Here is a 21,357-nt window from a genome sequence, read left to right on the forward strand (position 1 = left end):
TTTCCGGTCCTTCTCGCGACTGTGACACGGTTTTGGCCCCTCCCCCCGGTGTCCTATTTCCAAGCCTAAGCGTGGAAAAAGTGTCTCTTTCCAACTTAGTTTTCAAACCGGGAGTCCCCGTGTTAGTTCCATAAGCTTTCACAACTCGCGTCTGTCACTCCCGAGGTGTTTGAGGTGTTCCCGTCCCTTGTTGCGACTGTTACATGATTTTGTCCCCCCGATGGCCTACTTCCAAGCTTAAGTGCTAGAAAAATGTGTTTTCCAATATAGTTTTCAAATCGGGAGTCCTCGTGCCTGTTCGTTAAGTTTTCATGGCTAAAATTGGTCCCTCCTGAGATGTTCGTGGTGTTCCCTGGGCTTTCTCGTGATTGTCACACGATTCCGGCCTACCGAGGCCTGTTTTCAAGCTTCACTGTGAAAAAATTACCTTTTCCGACCTAGTTTTCAAACCGGAAGTCCCGCGCTAGTTTCAACAACTTACATTGGTTTCTCCTGATGTGTTTGATGTGATCCACGGGCTTTCTCGGGACTGTTGCAGAATTTTTTTGGGCCCCGATTGCCTATTGTCAAACTTAAGTGTTTAGGAAGTGCATTTTTTGACTTAGTTTCCAAACCGGGAGTCCCATGCAAGTTCCGTAAGTTTCCACCTCTCACGTTGGTCCGTCCCTAGGTGTTTTGAGGTGTTCGTCGGAACTTCTCTTGGCTGTCGCCCGATTTTTGCCCCGCCGATTGACTATTTTCAAACTTAGGTGCAAGAAAAGTGCCGTTTCGGACATAGTTTCCAAACCGGGAGTCCCGTGCTAGTTCCGTAAGTTTTCACAACTTACATCGGTTCCTCCCGGGGTGTTTGGCGTGTTCCCCGGGCCTTCTCGTGACTGTTACACGATTTTGGCCCCCGACGGCTTATTTTCGAGCTTAAGTGTGAAAAAAGTGCATTTTTTGATTTAGTTCTCAAGCCTAGTGTCCCGTGCTAGTTCCGTAAGTCTCCGCAACTTACCTCTTGGACCCTCTCGAGGTTTTTGGGTCATTTCCCGGTCCTTCTCGCGACTGTGACACAGTTTTGGCCCCTCCCCGGTGTCCTATTTCCAACCCTAAGCGTGGAAAAAGTTTCTCTTTCCAACTTAGTTTTCAAACCGAGAGTCCCCGTGCTTGTTCCGTCAGCTTTCACAACTCGCGTCAGTCACTCTCGAGGTGTTTGAGGTGTTCCCGGCCCTTGTTGCGACTGTTACATGATTTTGGCCCCCCGATGGCCTACTTCCAAGCTTAAGTGTTAGAAAAGTGTGTTTTCCGACCTAGTTTTCAAATCGGGAGTCCCCGTGCCTGTTTGTTATGTTTTCACGGCTCAAATTGGTCCCTCCTGATATTTTCGGTGTGTTCCCCGGGCCTTCTCGTGATTGTTACACGATTCCGGCCCGCCGAGGCCTGTTTTCAAGCTTCGGTGTGAAAAAAGTACCTTTTCCGACTTAGTTTTCAAACCGGAAGTCCCGCGCTAGTTTCCACAACTTACATTGGTTTCTGTCGAGGTGTTGGAGGTGTTCCCGGGCCTTCTCGGGACTGGTACAGGATTTTTTTGGCGCCCGATGGCCTATTTTCAAACTGAAGTGTTTAGAAAGTGCATTTTTTGACATAGTTTCCAAACCGGGAGCCCCATGCGAGTTTCGTTAGTTTCCACAACCCACGTTTGTCCCTCCCTAGGTGTTTTGAGGTGTTCCCCGGACCTTCTCTTGGCTGTCACCCGATTTTGGCCCCCCCGATGCACTATTTTCAAGCTTAGGTGCGAGAAAAGTGCCGTTTCGGACTTAGTTTCCAAACCGGGAGTCCCGTGCTAGTTCCGTACGTTTTCACAACTTACATCGATCCCTCCCGGGGTGTGTGACGTGTTCCCCGGACCTTCTCGTGACTGTTACACGATTTTGTCCCCCGACGGCTTATTATCGAGCTTAAGTGTGAAAAAAGTGCATTTTTTTATTTAGTTCTCAAGCCGAGAGTCCCGTGCTAGTTCCGCAAGTCTCCGCAGCTTACCTCTTGGACCCTCCCGAGGTGTTTTGGGCATTTCTCGGGCCTTCTCGCGACTGGGACACGTTTTTGGCCTGCCCCTAGGTGTCCTATTCCAAGCCTAAGCGTGGAAAACTGTCTCTTTCCAACTTAGTTTTCAAACCGGGAGTCCCCGTGCTGGTTCCGTAAGCTTTCACAACTCGCGTCTGTCACTCCTGAGGTGTTTGTGGTGCTCCCGGCCCTTGTTGCGACTGTTACATGATTTTAGGCCACCCATCGCCTACTTCCAAGCTTAAGTGTTAGAAAAGTGTGTTTTCCGACCTTGTTTTCAAATCGAGAGTCCCCGTGCCTGTTCGTTATGTTTTCACAGCTCAAATTGGTCCCTCCTGAGATGTTCGGGGTGTTCCCCGGTCCTTCTCGTGATTGTTACACGATTCCGGCCCGCTGAGGCCTGTTTTCAAGCTTCAGTGTGAAAAGAGTACCTTTTCCGACCTAGTTTTCAAACCGGAAGTCCCACGCTAGTCTCCACAACTTACGTTGGTTTCTCTCGATGTGTTGGAGGTGATCCACGGGCCTTCTCGGGACTGTTGTAGGATTTTTTTGGGCCCTGATTGCCTATTTTCAAACTTAAGTGTTTAGGAAGTGCATTTTTTGACTTAGTTTCCAAACCGTGAGTCCCATGCAAGTTCGGTAAGTTTCCACAACTCACGTTGGTCCCTCCCTAGGTGTTTTGAGGTGTTCCCCGGACCTTCTCTTGGCTGTCACCCGATTTTGGCCCCACCGTTGGACTACTTTCAAACTTAGGTGCGAGAAAAGTGCCGTTTCGGACTTAGTTTCCAAACCGGGAGTCTCGTGCTAGTTCCGTAAGTTTTCAAAACTTACATCGGTCCCTCCCAGGGTGTTTGACGTGTTCCCCGGGCCTTCTCGTGACTGTTACACGATTTTGGCCCCCGACGGCTTATTTTCGAGCTTAAGTATGAAAAATGTGCATTTTTTGATTTAGTTTTCAAGCCGAGAGTCCCGTGCTAATTTCGTAAGTCTCCGCAACTTACCTCTTGGACCCTCCTGAAGTGTTTGGGGCATTCCCATGTCCTTTTCGCGACTGTGACACGGTTTTGGCCCACCCCCGGTGTCCTATTTCCAAGCCTAAGCGTGGAAAAATTGTCTCTTTCCAACTTAGTTTTCAAACCGGGAGTCCCCGTGCTAATTCCGCAAGCTTTCACAACTCGCGTCTCACTCCCGAGGTGTTTGAGGTGTTTCCGGCCCTTGTTGCGACTGTTACATGATTTTGGCCCCCCGATGGCCTACTTCCAAGCTTAAGTGTTAGAAAAGTGTGTTTTTCGACCTAGTTTTCAAATCGGGAGTCCCCGTGTCTGTTCCTTATGTTTTCACGGTTCAAATTGGTCCCTCCTGAGATGTTCGAGGTGTTCCCAGGGCCTTCTCGTAATTGTTACACGATTCCGGTATGCCAAGGCCTGTTTTCAAGCTTCAGTGTGAAAAAAGTACCTTTTCCGACCTAGTTTTCAAACCAAAAGTCCCGCGCTAGTTTCCACAACTTACATTGGTTTCTCCCGAGGTGTTGGAGGTGTTCCACGGGCCTTTTCGGGACTGTTACAGGATTTTTTTGGCCCCCGATGGCCTATTTTAAAACTTAAGTGTTTAGGAAGTGCATTTTTTGACTTAGTTTCCAAACCGGGAGTCCCATGCGAGTTCCGTAAGTTTCCACAGCTCACGTTGGTCCCTCCCTAGGTGTTTTGAGGTGTTCCCCGGACCTTCTCTTGGCTGTCACCCAATTTTGGCCCCCCCAATGCACTATTTTCAAGCTTAGGTGTGAGAAAAGTGCCGTTTCGGACTTAGTTTTCAAACCGGGAGTCCCGTGCTAGTTCCGTAAGTTTTCACAACTTACATCGGTCCCTCCCGGGTGTTTGACGTGTTCCCCGGGCCTTCTCGTGACTGTTACACGATTTTGACCCCCGACGGCTTATTTTCGAGCTTAAGTGTGAAAAAAATGCATTTTTTGATTTAGTTCTCAAGCCGAGAGTCCCGTGCTAGTTCCGTAAGTCTCCGCAACTTACCTCTTGGACCCTCCCGAGGTGTTTGGGGCATTTCCCAGTCCTTCTCGCGACTGTGACACGGTTTTGGGCCCCTCCGGTGTCCTATTTCCAAGCTTAAGCGTGGAAAAAGTATCTCTTTCCAACTTAGTTTTCAAACCGGGAGTCCCCGTGCTTGCTCCGTAAGCTTTCACAACTCGCGTCTGTCACTGCCGCGGTGTTTAAGGTGTTCCCGGCCCTTGTTGCGACTGTTACATGATTTTGGGCCCCCGATGGCCTACTTCTAAGCTTAAGTGTTAGAAAAGTGTGTTTTCCGACCTAGTTTTCAAATCGGGAGTGCCCGTGCCTGTTCGTTAAGTTTTCACGGCTCAAATTGGTCCCTCCTGAGATGTTCAGGATGTTCCTCGAGCCTTCTCGTGGCTGTTTCACGATTCCGGCCCGCTGAGGCCTGTTTTCAAACTTCAGTGTGAAAAAAGTACCTTTTCCGACCTAGTTTTCAAACCGGAAGTCCCGCGCTAGTTTCCACAACTTATATTGGTTTCTCCCGAGGTGTTGGAGGTGTTCCACGGGCCTTCTCGGAACTATTATAGGATTTTTTTGGCCCCCGATGGCCTATTTTTAAACTTACGTGTTTAGGAAGTGCATTTTTTGACTTAGTTTCCAAACCGTGAGTCCCATGCGAGTTCGGTAAGTTTCCACAACTCACATTGGTCCCTCCCTAGGTGTTTTGAGGTGTTCCCCGGACCTTCTCTTGGCTGTCACCCGATTTTGGCCCCCGCGATGGACTATTTTCAAGCTTAGGTGCAAGAAAAGTGCCGTTTCGGACTTAGTTTCCAAACCGGGAGACTCGTGCTAGTTCCGTAAGTTTTCACAAATTACATCGGTCCCCCCAGGGTGTTTGACGTATTCCCCGGGCCTTCTCGTGACTGTTACACGATTTTGGCCCTCGACGGCTTATTTTTGAGCTTAAGTGTAAAAAAAGTGCATTTTTTTATTTAGTTCTCTAGCCGAGAGTCCCGTGCTAATTTCGTAAGTCTCCGCAACTTACCTCTTGGACCCTCCTGAAGTGTTTGGGGCATTTCCCGGTCCTTTTCGCCACTGTGACACGGTTTTGGCCCACCCCCGGTGTCCTATTTCCAAGCCTCAGCGTGGAAAAAGTGTCTCATTCCAACTTAGTTTTCAAACCGGGAGTCCCCGTGTTAGTTTCGTAAGCTTTCACAACTCGCGTCTGTCACTCTCGAGCTGTTTGAGGTGTTCCCGGCCCTTGTTGCGACTGTTACATGATTTTGGCCCCCCGATGGCCTACTTCCAAGCTTAAGAGTTAGAAAAGTGTGTTTTCCGACCTAGTTTTCAAATCGAGAGTCCCCGTGCCTGTTTGTTATGCTTTCACGGCTCACATTGGTCCCTCCTGAGATGTTCGGGGTATTCCCCAGGCCTTCTCGTGATTGTTACGCGATTCCGGCCCGACGAGGCCTGTTTTCAAGCTTCAGTGTGAAAAAAGTTCCTTTTCCGACCTAGTTTTCAAACCGGAAGTCCCGCACTAGTTTCCACAACTTACATTGGTTTCTTCCGAGGTGTTGGAGGTGGTCCACGGGCCTTCTCGGGACTGTTACAGGATTTTTTTGGCCCCCGATGGCCTATTTTCAAACTTAAGTGTTTAGGAAGTGCATTTTTTGACTTAGTTTCCAAACCGGGAGTCCCATGCGAGTTTCGTAAGTTTACACAACTCACGTTGGTCCCTCCCTCGGTGTTTTGAGTTGTTCCCCGGACCTTCTCTTGGCTGTCACCCGATTTTGGCCCCCCGGATGGACAAAATTCAAGCTTAGGTGCGAGAAAAGTGCCGTTTCGGACTTAGTTTCCAAACCGAGAGTCCCGTGCTAGTTCCGTAAGTTTTCACAACTTACATCGGTCCCTCCCGGGGTGTTTGACGTGTTCCCCGGGCCTTCTCGTGACTGTTACACGATTTTGGCCCCCGACGGCTTATTTTCGAGCTTAAGTGTGAAAAAAGTGCATTTTTTGATTTAGTTTTCAAGCTGAGAGTCCCGTGCTAATTTCGTAAGTCTCCGAAACTTACCTCTTGGACCCTCCTGAAGTGTTTAGGGCATTTTCCGGTCCTTCTCACGACTGTATCACGGTTTTGGCCCACCCCCGGTGTCCTATTTCCAAGCCTAAGCGTGGAAAAAGTGTCTCTTTCCCGCTTAGTTTTCAAAGCGAGAGTCCCCGTGCTAGTTCCGTAAGCTTTCACAACTCGCGTCTCACTCCCGAGGTGTTTGAGGTGTTCCCGGCCCTTGTTGCGATTGTTACATGATTTTGGCCCCCCGATGGCCTATCTCCAAGCTTAAGTGTTCGAAAAGTGTGTTTTTCGACCTAGTTTTCAAATCGGGAGTCCCCGTGCCTATTCCTTAAGTTTTCACAGCTCAAATTGGTCCCTCCTGAGATGTTCGGGGTGTTTCCTTGGCCTTCCCGTGATTGTTACACGATTTCGGCCCGCCGACGCCTGTTTTCAAGCTTTAGTGTGAAAAAAGTACCTTTTCTGACCTAGTTTTCAAACTGGAAGTCCCGCGATAGTTCCCACAACTTACATTGGTTTCTCCCGAGGTGTTGGAGGTGTTGCACGGGCCTTCTCGGGACTGTTATAGGATTTTTTTGGTCCCCGATGGCCTATTTTCAAACTTAAGTGTTTAGGAAGTGCATTTTTTGACTTAGTTTCCAAACCGGGAGTCCCATACGAGTTCCGTAAGTTTCCACAACTCACGTTGGTCCCTCCCTAGGTGTTTTGAGGTGTTCCCCGGACCTTCTCTTGGCTGTCACCCGATTTTGGCCCTCCCGACGGACTATTTTCAAGCTTAGGTGCGAGAAAAGTGCCGTTTCGGACTTAGTTTCCATACCGAGAGACTCGTTCTAGTTCCGTAAGTTTTCACAACTTACATCGGTCCCTCCCGGGGTGTTTGACGTGTTCCCCGGGCCTTCTCGTGATTGTTACACGATTTTGGCCCCCGACGGCTTATTTTCGAACTTAAGTGTGAAAAAAGTGCATTTTTTGATTTAGTTCTCAAGCCGAGAGTCCCGTGCTAGTTCCGTAAGTCTCCGCAACTTACCTCTTGGACCCTCCTGAGGTGTTTGGGGCATTTTCCTGTCCTTCTCGCGACTGTGACACGGTTTTAGCCCCCTGCCCGGTGTCCTATTTCCAAGCCTAAGCGTGGAAAAAGTGTCTCTTTCCAACTTAGTTTTCAAACCCGGAGTCCCCGTGTTAGTTCCGTAAGCTTTCACAACTCGCGTCTGTCACTCGCGAGGTGTTTGAGGTGTTCCCGGCCCTTGTTACGACTGTTACATGATTTTGGCCCCCCGATGGCCTACTTCCAAACTTAAGTGTTTGAAAAGTGTGTTTTCCGACCTAGTTTTCAAATCGAGAGTCCTCGTGCCTGTTCGTTATGTTTTCACGGCTCAAATTGGTCCCTCCTGAGATGTTCGGGGTGTTCCCCGAGCCTTCTCGTGATTGTTACACGATTCCGGCCACCCGAGGCCTGTTTTCAAGCTTCAGTGTGAAAAAAGTTCCTTTTCCGACCTAGTTTTCAAACCGGAAGTCCCGCGCCAGTTTCCACAACTTACATTGGTTTCTCCCGAGGTGTTGGAGGTGTTCCATGGGTCTTCTCGGGACTGTTACAGGATTTTTTTGTCCCCCGATGGCCTATTTTCAAACTTAAGTGTTTAGGAAATGCATTTTTTGACTTAGTTTCCAAACTGTTAGTCCCATGCGAGTTTCGTAAGTTTTCACAACTCACGTTGGTCCCTCCGTAGGTGTTTTGAGGTGTTCCCCGGACCTTCTCTTGGCTGTCACCTGATTTTGGCCCCCCCGATGGACTATTTTCAAGCTTAGGTGCGAGAAAAGTGTCGTTTCGGACTTAGTTTCCAAACCGGGAGACCCGTGCTAGTTCCGTAAGTTTTCACAACTTACATCAGTCCCTCCCGGGGTGTTTGACGTGTTCCCCGGGCCTTCTCGTGACTGTTACACGATTTTGGCCCCCGACGGCTTATTTTCGAGCTTAAGTGTGAAAAAAGTGCATTTTTTGATTTAGTTCTCAAGCCGAGAGTCCTGTGCTAGTTCTGTGAGTCTCCGCAACTTACCTCTTGGACCCTCCCGAGGTGTCTGGGGCATTTTTCGGTCCTTCTCGCGACTATGACACAGTTTTGGCCCCCCCCGGTGTCCTATTTCCAAGCCTAAGCGTGGAAAAAGTGTCTCTTTCCAACTTAATTTTCAAACCGGGAGTACCCGTGCTATCTGTAAGCTTTTACAACCCGCGTCTGTCACTCCTGAGGTTTTTGAGGTGTTCCCGGCCCTTGTTGTGACTGTTACATAATTTTGGCCCCCCGATGGCCTACTTCCAAACTTAATTGTTAGAAAAGTGTGTTTTCCGACCTAGTTTTCAAATCAGGAGTCCTCGTGCCTGTTCGTTAAGTTTTCACGGCTCAAATTGGTCCCTCCTGAGATGTTCGGGGTGTTCCCCGGGCCTTCTCGTGATTGTTACACGATTCCGGCCTGCCGAGGCCTGTTTTCCAGCTTCAGTGCGAAAAAAGTACCTTTTCCGACCTAGTTTTCAAACCGGAAGTTCCGCGCTAGTTTCCACAAAATATGGTAGTCCCTTCGAAATTCAGCCATGGCACCAAGCTAGTCCACCAGAAACCGGTATTTTCCCATTGGTTTAAAAATTGTTATGAACACGGTAGCCTAGCTCGGCCCTGGTGTGACTTTGGATGGCTCGGCTGAGCAAACTCGCCCAGGGGCAAAGTGCAAGGGTGTGTCTGGCCAACCTAGTCAAGTCTACAAAGTGGAAATAAAAGTGTTATGCCCAGATAATTGGACCGCGCTAAGTAAATAGGCAGAGTAATATCAGCCTAGCTTGGTTACAGTTGCGTTACATACCATTTTTAATTCGGCCATGAAACAAGGCCGACTCAAGGTTTATAGCACGGTTGGTGTTCTATGCATTTCTAGTTCAGTCGAGTACTATCCTAAGGGTCACAAACAAGTTCATAGTTCGGTCACAGCACGATTTTGGATCAAAAATCATGTTCTAAACTGATTCAAAATCCAGTTGAGTGTGTCTTTAGGTTTGAGCGTGAGGTTTTGGGTTTATGGTATTTGCTCAAGTCTCTATTGCATATAACACGCATATATGGGAGATTAATTGCTATTCTTTAAAGAAAGGCGTATCAGTTAAAACAGAGAAAATGGCATGAGGAACTTACAGATTAAGGGCGTGAAAGCAGAATTCAATCAAACAAGCCCCTGCGACTGGGATTGAGACTTGGCAGTAGAAGATAAGGATTTGGAGTTAAAAATGTGAGAGGTTTTCCAGAGGGCAGATGAACAGTAACAATGGACGTTTGAAGACTAAGGGAATAAGTGCAAAATGGAAGTAAAAAGGCGGGACTATTCAAATTTTGGAAGTTATGATTGACGGCTGTCACAGCGGTAGAGGCAATCAAGGGGAGCCACGTATCCCAGTAAGGGCGTGGTGTCAGCAGCGTGGAAAAGCGAGTTGTACTACGTCAAAGACGGGAAAACCGAGTGGGTTTTGTAGCTCGACTAGCCGAAGTACTTCCCTTTGGCTAATATCTTAGCACGGTTTGAAGGTAATAATCCTAGTCATGCTTCGCAAATGGAACTAAGGGCCAATTGAGAGGATAATTTATGTGCATAAACCGGGCCGAGCTAGGTCCATTTGATTTAAGTATTGGGCCTAGCTAAGTAGACTCCACAATTCGTAAGGGCGCGCTTGCGGCCGAGCTAAGAGCTTTTATAGCTCGGTCTTGTGGTGTACAGATATCAGTCCAAGGACTGGAGCAGATTGGCTAGATGTAAACAGCAACTCGGACTGGGGTATATTTGTAGCATACTGGACTGAAGGTTATCTCAGTCGAATACCATCTTGGTTCTATCCAATGTAGAGCAGGGGCAGGCTAGCTCAATTGAGTGTACTACCGAGCTAAGGCAGGAGGTTAGAGCCGTCTCACTTGGTTGGTAGTGAGTAGGATGTTATGAGGATAGGGATTATCCTTGGGAGTGTGATTATTAGGAGGACTCTTATAAGGAGAGCTGGAGTCCTACTAAGATTGTGCCAGGTGGAATCTATAAAAGCTCATGATAGGACCTACGTACAGGTATCACAATTCTTATTCTCAAATACACAGAGCTTTTGTGTCTATAGTCTATTTGCTGACTTAGGCATCAGAAGGGTTTCCGGCACACACCCACCAGCTAATTCACGTTTGTATTTTCAAGTGATAAGACGAGGACGTTTGAAGGAGTGTAAACTTAATGAACAGAATTATACGAGACAGATTATTTCGTGCTCGTACAATTTTAATAAAATAAAATAAAAATTCAACTTTTTAACCGAGCTACCAAAATAATCTATCTTCATCCTCTCCATCCCAGCCCAACCCGAAGCTTCGTTTTTCCACCCTCTTCTACATATACATAAACATATAAATATATACATGGGTGAGAGGCGAGAGAGAGAGAGAGAGAGAGATGGGGGTGGAGATTGTGGAGCCAAACACATACATTCGGGGTTGCTGCCGGAGCGACTCAATTTCTCTGCATCTCCCACCTTCTTCCTACTCTCTCTTAAACCCAATTGCTCGAGGTATCAATCAATATATATGTGTGTGTATTTGTTTTTTTGTTTCTCAATTGCAATTCAAAGAGAGAGCTTAATTTGTGGCCCTTAATTTGTACCCCTCTTTGGCTTTGCTCTCACATTGGCTTTGTTGTTGTGAATGTGAAACTGAATTGGTGTGTATTCATTCTGTTTCAGGAGCAGAAAGTGTGGTTTATGAAGCTGTTTTGGATGGAAACAAGGTTGCTATGAAAAAACCCATTTTGTCTACGTCTGATCACATTGATAAATTCCACAAGGAATTGCAAATGCGATGGTCATTTCTACTCTCTCTCTCTCTCTCTCCATATATACAGTAGCTCATTTTGTCCTATTTAGCACACAAATATTCTCCACCTTTTCTCATTTTCTATCTCTGCCTTACGTGAATTCCAAATTAGCAAAACCCCTTTTTGTGTGTATATACATGTGTGTGTGTGTCTCACTATGTAAGTAACCAACTATAGTGCGATGATCAAGGCCTACCTTGAGTTGTTGGAGCCCTAAGAGGACTCTTGAAATTGGAGCCTTTTATATATAATCATTAAAAAAATTGCATGTAAAATAGTAAGTATTTACATTATATATATATATATATATTTAAATTTGCTATTACCCACACAAATTTAGCTTGCAGATATAATTACTAAAATTTACTTACACAAATTAAGACACGAAGAAAAATCATTACAAGAGCTCAAAATGATAAGAATATTGTCTTGTTAGTTTTATAATATGACCAAATTCAGTTTACAAAAAGGTATCAGTTAAATAATACCAAATAAAAATTGAACCAACTACAACAGTGTATCAGTTAAATATTACTTTTCTCACATTTTTTAATGCAAAATTACTAATTAAGCTTGCATAATCTATAAGGACCCTTTAGTTTAGATTGTGAACTTAGATTAGTTGTACTGAATCCTTATTTTTGAGCCTACTAATGCTATAAGAGTTAAAATTAATTAGGGGCCCCTAAATTTTGTTAAAATTTGGAGGCCCTTGGTGGTCTTGAATCAAGGTTGGGGCTGGCCATGATGCATTTGGGGGAGGAGAGGGATATTGGTTCTGGAAAAGGATGTTGAGGTGGTTTTAGGTAGTTTTACCATTTTATCATTCTGTGCAAATCAAAATAGAATCCAAAGATGTTTGAGCACGGGGTAATTCAGGCATACTAAAAATCTGTCAGGGACATCAATTAAGGTGTTTCCTTCTAATAATAGTATAAAATATGCGCTTATATATGAATTTATGTGTGTAGATGTTTATGTATGTGTATTTGGTTTGTTTATTTGAATGTCTACATGTGATATGCGGGATTCTTTTTTGACAATTTGGTTATATGATGTGATGATGAAGCAAGTTAGATCATCCAGGAATCGCCACATTGGTTGCAGCACATGCAAAGCCTCCAAATTACATGTTTTTCTTCAAATTCTACGAGTCCCTAAATTTGGCAGAGAAACTACACGTGGAAGAGTGGAATCCAACTTTTGATCAAGTGCTCACCATCTCAGTCCAGTTAGGTATGTCTTTGATGATCTTGGCTTCATTTGAGTTTGTTTTAATTTTGTGGAGTAAACCTTAATTCCTTACTCGTCATTGAAATTCTTTGTATTTTCTTTGTGATATTATGTGCAAAATTCCTCTTATTAAGGGTAAATAAGTAGTATAGATTAGGCTGAACATGACACTCATAGACTTATTACCTGTTATGATTTGTTTAGGTAATATGAAATACTTGAGATGATTCTTATAGGTGCTTAGTTCACAATGATGACATGTTAGTGATGTGGTGTAGATTTCAGGTTTAGGTTTCTAACTACTGTAAAGTTATATAGTGAATCTTTCCATTGGTGTTTTTCTTGCTTGAAGTCTCTTTTTACTTTGAGTGTTGCTAATGGTACTACTCGTGCTCTGTCACAATTATTACAAATGATAAATTTTCGAAATTCTTGGACATTTAGTCTTTTTTGGAAAAATAATAAATAAAGAAATGTAGTAAATCCTTTAAACAGAGCCTTCTATTGAACCTAAATTGTTTTCAAAGCATCTTTTCAATTCTGGACGAAAACAAAAATTTTAGCCCTAGTTTTTGTTTAGATGCAATTGAAGGAGTAAAATTGTAACTTAAATCATAGATTTGTGTCAGGAGCAAAACTCCAACAACCCCTAGCAATAATAATAATAATAATAATGATAATAATAATATTTATCAAAAAAAATAATAATAACAATTATAAAAATTAAGCCATTCAGCAATAAACACCTATGAAGTACGATACTCCAAAAATGGTGTCGTACGAGTACTGGGTACTTACCGGGTGCGGGTACGAGTACCGGTACGGCAGTACACGTACCGGGTACGCCGAATACATGTCGTGTACGGCAAAAATACATTTGGGTACGTCATGGGTACATTGTGGGTACGGCGTGGGTATGACACCAGTACGGCAAAATGAATTTTTTTTTTTTTCCCCTCAGATGCTAGAATTTATTGCAGCCTTTATTATTATTCTTTCAATTTTGAAAATATCAAGTAATTTATTTCCAACACTCTTTACCTATGAGTCATGGTTTTGGTCTCTTTTGTATCCTGTTTTAGACAATCAAAAAAGAAAAAAAAATAATTGTATAACTTTTTAGACAAGTAGTTCTCTTTTTAGTTTTGATATTGAAATTTTGATTTGTATGTTGGATGTTTGGCTATAAATTTTTAAAAAAATTAAAAAAAATTGACGTAAAATTGATGTACCCAGCCGTACTAATACCCTACTTTTTAAAGAATTTTCCGTATCGGTGTACCCGTATCATACCCGTACCCGCACCCATGCTTCATAGATAAACACTTAAGGCTGCAAATTACTATTTGACGATTGTCACCGTCTAGAGGGAAAAAAGGTAATAAAAAAATTTTAAAAAATGATATGAAAGTCAAAATGTAAATGCTTTGGTATGTAACTTTATTTTGTTGATTAAGGTTGGAGTTTTCTATTTATTCGAGAGGCTTTTATAGGAACAAATGAAATTACAATGGACTTCATTTGATTGAAGGGTTGATATCATGTCTTTAACAAATTAGGAGCAATTGAAATAGGCGCATGCCTCGGATGCGCTTCGTTAATGTCATCTCACCTCAAGGATGGCAATGGATCGGATTTTGAGTGTGAATTCTTACTTTTAAACTTAATTAATTTAGTGATACAATTTTATACTTTACTATAAACCTGACAATTTTGACCTACCTACCGCTATAGTTTACCCTACCCTGGCCCTCAGGTGCACCTTACTACACTTTGTGCCTAGGTGCGTGCCTAAGCACGCTTTTGATAGCATTGGCTTAGATTTTACACACATTCCATAAAACATACGTTGTCAATGATTAAGGATGTGCAATCTACTACCATGTGGTGTTCTTAAGTATTGTTTTTTTCAACATATAGGAATTAGTAGTGTTTTTTGTCAATTTTGAATAGATTATTCCTGATGCATCTAGAGAAGGGAACCCAAACTTAGATTAGGTTATTGACCATTGACCAAAATAAAATAAAGAGATTAACTTATTGGTAAGTTTTAGCATGTTGCACAAGATTTATAAGAATGTCTAAACATATGAGTGATGATAATGAAGTATTTATGTCACGATGGACATAATGCTCTTCAAAAATTTTGATAAATATCCTTGAATTTTTGTAAAACATGGGAATAGCTAACGTGGAATATGATTTCAATTTTTAAAACATTCATGAATAAATAATGCAAATAATATTAATTTTTCTAAATTATTTCCAACATCTCACCAATTTAACCTGCATGGATAGCCTAGTAGTCAAAGGAGTGAGATATAAACTCAGATGTTTTGGGTTCAGCTCTTGCTGGCATCTAGACCCTGTCTTAGAGAGGGTCTTCATCATCCAAAAGGAAAAAAACCTCGCCAATTTTAAAATTTGGTATTGCTACTCAGCATCTTAGGTAGACGTCCTAATTAGATACCTCTTTAAGTTTCAGCTGAAAATTCTTGGAATTACTTTATGGATTTAATGGTAACTACTGAACCTCTTCAAATTACTCGTCTCATTAATTTAGAAATTCCAAATTTGTTTTGGTTTCAGCTCTCGCTGCTTCTTCTCTGTTTCTTTCTCTCAACATCTTCTGCTTCCTTTGTCTCTCTCTTCTCTACATATTCTTCTCTTTTCTGCATCTTCCCTGGTTCTTTCTCTTTCTCTGCATAGCTTAGCTTCGCTTCTTCTTCCTCTTCTTTACTGCTTTCTTCTTCTTCATCTTCCCAGCTGGTTTCTTCTTCCTCTCCCCTGTTGCTTTCTCTTTCTTCTTCTTCACTGATGTTGCTTCTATATTCTCTGCTTCTTTGAATCTATTATCTACTTCCCCGCGTCTACTACTACTCCTGCTACTGCTGATCTGTCTGTTCTCTGTTGTAGCTGTTGTTTTCTCTTCTCCGTAACTGTTATTGGATCTTTCCTCTGTCACTGATGTTGCCTTCTCTCTTTCTTCTCTACTGCTGCTGCTGATGATGATGATGATGATGAGGATTTCATCCGTGTCCAATTACTTAATTTGTTTACTCTTTGCTTGGTACCACATATGTGTTTTGATGGAATTCCTGTGAGAAACCAATTTTCTTGTTTGGGAGTTTGGGCTGAATGTAGTAAAGTTCTCCATTTGAGTTATATCACTTGAAATTTTTTCTAACCAAAGTACCAAACTAAGCAAAATCCGAGTACATAGGAAGGAGAAACTTTGGAGCAATTTTTTGAAACGTAAACATCTCTTCAAACTCGAGATGGGTTTTCTTCGACAAGAGGGGTTTGATGTAATGTGGTCCCATAGGAAAAGATTGATTGCTGATTACTGGCATTGGATAAGCTTATTGCTGTATGTCTGTCCCTTTGTTTTGATTCTCTGTTTTATGAACGTATGATAAGGTTTATACTAAAGTTATAATGATCATGTTTCCTATTTTACAGCTAAAGCTCTGCAACATCTACATAAACTTGGGATTGTACACAGGGATGTAAAACCAGCAAATATTCTTGTAAAGGCCATCATCATTTTCTGATTTGTTTTGTTTTGTTTTGTTTCTGATCTTTTTGTGGGTAAGACTTTGTGTTTCCTATTGAAGTGGTTGAATAATATGCTGCTGGTGCCTCTGTTTTTTTTTTTTTTTGGCAGCTTGATGAAAACCTTCGTCCACATCTGGCAGACTTTGGTTTAGCAGAATATAAGAAAGATCTTAAACGAGTTTCTATGGAGAACTGGAGGTCATTTGGAAAGCCGACTGGTGGTTTCCATAAAAAGAATATGGTCGGCACACTCATTTATATGGCGCCTGAAATATTGAGAAAGGAGATACATAATGAAAAGTCAGATGTATATAGTTGCGGGTGTCCTTCACGTGTTGCATCTTGCATTTTTTGAAATTTGTTGTGCTAGCGTGTCCATGTCATATCTCTATCGTGTCTCTTGTCCATGTCCATACTTCTTAGAGTGTCTAATAATGGATTAAACACTATTTTCTTGGGCTGACTATTTTCATGTCGTACTTGTCAAAAAGCAAATAGAATGATTGGTCATCTTGATCATTCATGAATGCCTTAATTCACTTTATCTAACAAATTTCGTGGCAATGTAATAACAAGAAGGGTATGCATGTACTTTATATTGTTAGATTCGGGGATAACATTTCAATGCTAGATAGTATGTATAGACCGAGTCTTTTGCTTTGTTATCTAGGCAGCTTATTTCCCTTACAGTCCTACCTTGTTGTAGAACTTGGGATTTGATAGATCATTATCATTTGCAATGACATGTAGAAGAATTTATTTTATATAATTTCATATAAACATGAAATTTGATTTCGATGTGTTGCAGTGAACTGCTTACTGGTGTTGTCCCATATACGGATCTTCGTGCAGAAGCGCAGGTTTGACTTTTTCCTTTTACTATAACTCACTGTTTACATGGCTATATGGCTGTTAAATTATCACTCTTGCGAGTGGAGGTGTAGAAATGTGTGTGGGCCAGTAATAGCATAGATGAAGTAAATGTCTGAGGAGTTTGGCACCTCCTTGATGTTGATGTTACGTGCCCCGAAAGTGTTGGTGATGTAAGGGGTGCTAACTCCTATTTATAAGAGGGGGGTCACAAGACCCATAACAAATTTCCTAGATATTTCTGTATTCCATTAGGATATGCCACAACATGTGGCTGTGTATCAATCCCTTAGGATTTGCCTTGATCCCTCAGCATCCACACAAAAGGTCCAATGGTGTGGTATCTCTCTCTCAGTAAGGCTGGCTTAAGTGGCACTCACGGGGGTGTCGTAGTGATCAACACTTTAGTCTCTAGCCACCAAACCACAAAATCTTCCGAGGTGCTATGTTGAATACTTCAGCATATATAAGTCCTGCCTCTTTGACTTGGCTATTGGACGAATGGCACAGTGTTACTATCGCAGAGTTGAAGGACATGTAGTTTGACCACCATGGTGATTTAAGACAAGTGGAACACTTGAATCCTGCAGTTTAACCACAGCAGTTTCAAGCAAGCGTGGCATGAACTCTTTTTCTGGGACTTGGGGTATATTTCCTGCCACTCTGTGTTGAAGGTCATGTAGTTTGACCACCACGCTAAGCTCTCTCATTTTCAGCCACTCTGTGTTGTTCAATCTCATTTAACATCTAGTGGGATTTCTCTTCCTGCTTTCTAGATTACTTCTCATACCATTCCTCATTTTTCTTGTCATTCAGTTTATGAGCACACATATGTTCATGCATATAACTGCTTATCAGGGTTCAAGTTTCCCATATAATTTTCATATTCTAAAAATTGTATTAAAAAAAAAAGGTTTCTGTTGAAGTTAAATTTCTTCTGGACGTCCAATTCTTCACAGATAATATCTTACATCTTAATCTGACTGAATGCCCCCCAATCATTTGACCTGTCAACTATGCTTTTTAACATGGTTGTGCATCATGTGATCTGCTTGCAGGCCCACGCTGTGCTGGAAATGAACTGTACTGAACAGCAACTTATAGCAGCCGTGGTGTCTGAAGGATTGCGACCTGCTCTTGCTGGTCACAGCTCGTCTGCACCAACAGGTTTCCCGTCCTTGATACAGAGATGTTGGGATGCAAATCCCCAAAATAGGCCTTCTTTTGATGATATTATTCTGGAACTTGATCCCATCTTGGAATGCAGAAAGAGAGTAGAGGAAGACGAAAAGGAAAAGGCACTTGTTGACCCCTCTATCCCTCTTGGTGATGAGGGCATCCCGAGCCTTCTTGCTTATCAAAAAAGTATTAACTGGTTTACTGAGGGTGAAAACCTGTCAAAGAGATCTTGTCTCGCAGCTGATTCTGGTGTCAGAATTTGGCCTGATCCTTTTACTGATCCTTCAGCATACCATCCAGTGTTGTCTTGGGGATCCTTCGGTACTTGTGGGAGAAGGGAGACAATGGAGGACACTCACTTTCTTATGCCCCATATGTGCGGTGAGAAGGATATCCATGTGTTTGGAATCTTTGATGGTCATCGAGGTGCGTCATAAATTAAGAGCTACTTATTTTCATCCTATTGGTGTATTTGGTACCAAACTCAAGCAACAGTGGATTTTAATGAGAACTAAAGCTCATGTGGGTGATCACAATATTAATTAATAAACAATTGCTTGTGCATCACTTGAAGTGTTTCTTAATGAAACCAGAATGACATAATGAGCATTACAAAGCCCAACTATTACAAAATGGAATTATTTGGAAATTAGTTTTAAGAAATTAATGTTTAAATTCTTGAAGAATTCCTTTTTTTTTTATAATTCTTTTTGGTTGTTTCCAAACATAGCCTATGTGTCGTGTATTAGTTGCTCTAGATTACAATAAAAATGGCAAGATCAAATGCAGGTGCAGCAGCTGCTAAGTTTTCTGCTCGAGCTCTACCAGGATTTTTGCAAAGTCTTGGTTCCATAAAAAGGTTTTTTCCATTCTATTATTCTCGTGGGCTCTTTACATTCTATAATCTATATATGAATGCATTTAATAAGAAGTACATATTTTTATTTTGTATTTGATAACAATGCAGTCCGTCCGATGCATTACTAGAAGCATTTGTCAAGACAGATGTTGCATTCAGGAATGAATTGGATTCCCATCATAAATCTAAGGGAGTTATTCAGAAAGACTGGCATCCTGGTTGCACAGCCATTGTGGCTCTTATAGTCAGAAACAAGCTTTTTGTTGCTAATGCTGGCGATTGCAGGGCAATGCTATGCCGAGCTGGCAGTGCTTATGCTCTAAGTAAGGTGAGATCGGACTTGATTTATCAAATAAATGACTGTGTAGTTGAAACATTCTATTAGAATAAAACATGGGACCTTTTTTTAACTTATTTTATTAAAAATTGTCTCCTTTGCTTACCCAAATGGGTTAAATTGTTCTCCAACTAATTCAACTTGACGCTGTAGGATCATGTTGCAAGTTGTCCTGAGGAGAGAGAACGTATTATCAGTGAAGGGAGACAGGTCAAATGGCAAGTTGACACGTGGAGGGTTGGGCCTGCTGCTCTCCAGGTTTTCTTCTTATCCTTTGCTTAACGATATTCTAGAAAAATGTGTAGACTATTGTCTTCTAATATGGTTGTCTATTGTGAGGAAGTATATAATATAAACTTATTTGTTTCGTCAAATTCTTTTTGCACCAAGTGTTAAGACACATGAACCACCACTACAACCCATATCTAGGGATATCTTGAGCATTATGATTATCAAAAATACTTATGATCACTAAAACATGAGCGAAAATATAAAAGGTAAGGAGTTGGTCCTCGAATCCTACTCCAACTTCTGAGCGTAGCGAGGAGGCTCCTTGTGTCCTGCATCGGTTGGTAGTTGTATGGAGGGTTCATCAGTTGTCACCATGAAGAGGAACATTATGCAAGTTGGGCTCAAAGCATTCGATGTGGTTGTTGACGGGGTTGATCGCAAGAAGATGTGGGTCGCAAAAAAGGGTAGATCTCTGCAAAGATCCCTGATGTTGGGATTTGAAGTTCCTTTGTTGGCTCAAAAGAAGCTTCTTAATTCCTGAAGAGAGGTCTTTTGGGCAGTCTCAACCTCTCGGAGGGCGCATAGGCTTTTGGAGGTCTAGAGACTGGTGAATAGGAGTGGTTGCTCCTTGAGGTTAGGATTTTTGGGGCAAATCAGTGGCAGGTTGTCACACCCCAATTTCAGATTAGAAATCTAAGGCATGATGGTTAAGGGTTGAAGGCTAGTTAAGATTATTAAGTTAAAATAGTGAGATCTTCTATTGTAAGTTCATATTAGATGTGGACTGATTCAAAAGAGTAGGGTGATTGATGTATGTTTTAAAGCCTAATTTAGTGTTCAAGGGTTCAACAACAAAAATGGAAACGAATAGCAAAGCAAATGATTTAAATTTCAATAACAAGACTTGCTTCATATGTGTGTGTGTTTATAATCCTAGTGTATAAAAGTAGCACACACCGAACTCTCTTTCCTCCCTACTTAAATCCCATTACATTACACAAAAGAAATAGTACAGGTACAACTTTTAGGTATATACATTACACTTTACAATCAGCTCACAACAGTACAATAAAAAAATACGGTAAATTACGTTAAACCCCCCTCAACTATGACCTATTTTTGAGTTGCCCCCTTAATGTTTTAAAGGCAACACTTACCCCCCTTGAAGTATATGAATTGCAAAAGTCATTAACACTGTTAACAAAAATTATTAAGTTACCCTTTTACCCTTCAATTGTATTGCTACCAGACTACCATTATCTTCTTCAACCACTACCTAATTTCTTCCAAACCCTAATTAAATCAATTCAATCCCAAACCCTTGATTCCACAGTGTCTCCACAATTCCGATTAACAAACACAACAAATTCATTTGACAAAGGGAGTAAAGTGAGCCACTGTGAATCACCACAACAATCCCATATTTTTGCAGGACCTAATGATCAACAAAGGGAGTGAAGTTTGGGGGTGGCAATGGATATAGGGTTGTTGCTTAAGGGCTTGGGGTTTTGAACTCATTGAAGAGAGAGAGAGAGAGAGAGAGATGAGGGGTTGGCAGTGGCTACAACAGCTTATGGCAATGGCAATGGCAATGGCGACAACGGTGGTTGAAGACAATAGCCCACCTCTCTTCATCTCACTCGCCACATGCAACTCCTCTTCCAGCCTACACCAACTCCTTTTTTTTTCTTTCTTTAACCAATGGCATCTCCTTCATTGTTCCTCCCTCCTCCCATCTCTGCACCACCACCTTATTTCCCCCACCACTCACCACCTCCCCTTTCGATTCCCACCAAGCCGAAACCCCTTGCCCACAGCCTCCCTCCCACTGATCAAACACCCCAATACACATTGAAACCCCTCAACACTAAAAGCCCTATATTAATTCAACATATGCCCACTAAAATCCCCCCACCTAATCAACGTATCACCATCAAAACCCTCAATTCTTTTGCTGTGAAACTTTTTTATCAAATCATAATGGCTTGGCTAATAAGGGTTCTCTAGTTGGTATTAGCCATGAGAGTTTCTAGTTATGGCTTGGCATTTCTGGCCATGTAGAGTTGCTGGTTGTGTATATATATACAATGTA

At 42.4% G+C, this 21,357-nt stretch overlaps 1 pseudogene across 1 annotated transcript in view; it reads left to right on the forward strand.

Annotated features, from left to right (window-relative positions):
* The window catches only part of LOC145792689 (protein kinase and PP2C-like domain-containing protein), a 51,901-nt pseudogene that overhangs the window by 26,581 nt on the left and 3,963 nt on the right, over positions 1–21,357 (forward strand). Inside the window, exons 4-12 of the transcript XR_014332433.1 lie at positions 10,868–10,985; positions 12,068–12,234; positions 15,694–15,761; positions 15,899–16,110; positions 16,598–16,649; positions 17,718–18,264; positions 18,628–18,697; positions 18,806–19,025; positions 19,188–19,292. The product of XR_014332433.1 is annotated as a protein kinase and PP2C-like domain-containing protein (transcript). The remainder of the gene's footprint in view (positions 1–10,867; positions 10,986–12,067; positions 12,235–15,693; positions 15,762–15,898; positions 16,111–16,597; positions 16,650–17,717; positions 18,265–18,627; positions 18,698–18,805; positions 19,026–19,187; positions 19,293–21,357) is intronic.

This window comes from Camellia sinensis, chromosome 6 (genome assembly GCF_055761805.1).
Source record: "Camellia sinensis isolate YWXY chromosome 6, ASM5576180v1, whole genome shotgun sequence".
Lineage (NCBI taxonomy): Eukaryota > Viridiplantae > Streptophyta > Magnoliopsida > Ericales > Theaceae > Camellia > Camellia sinensis.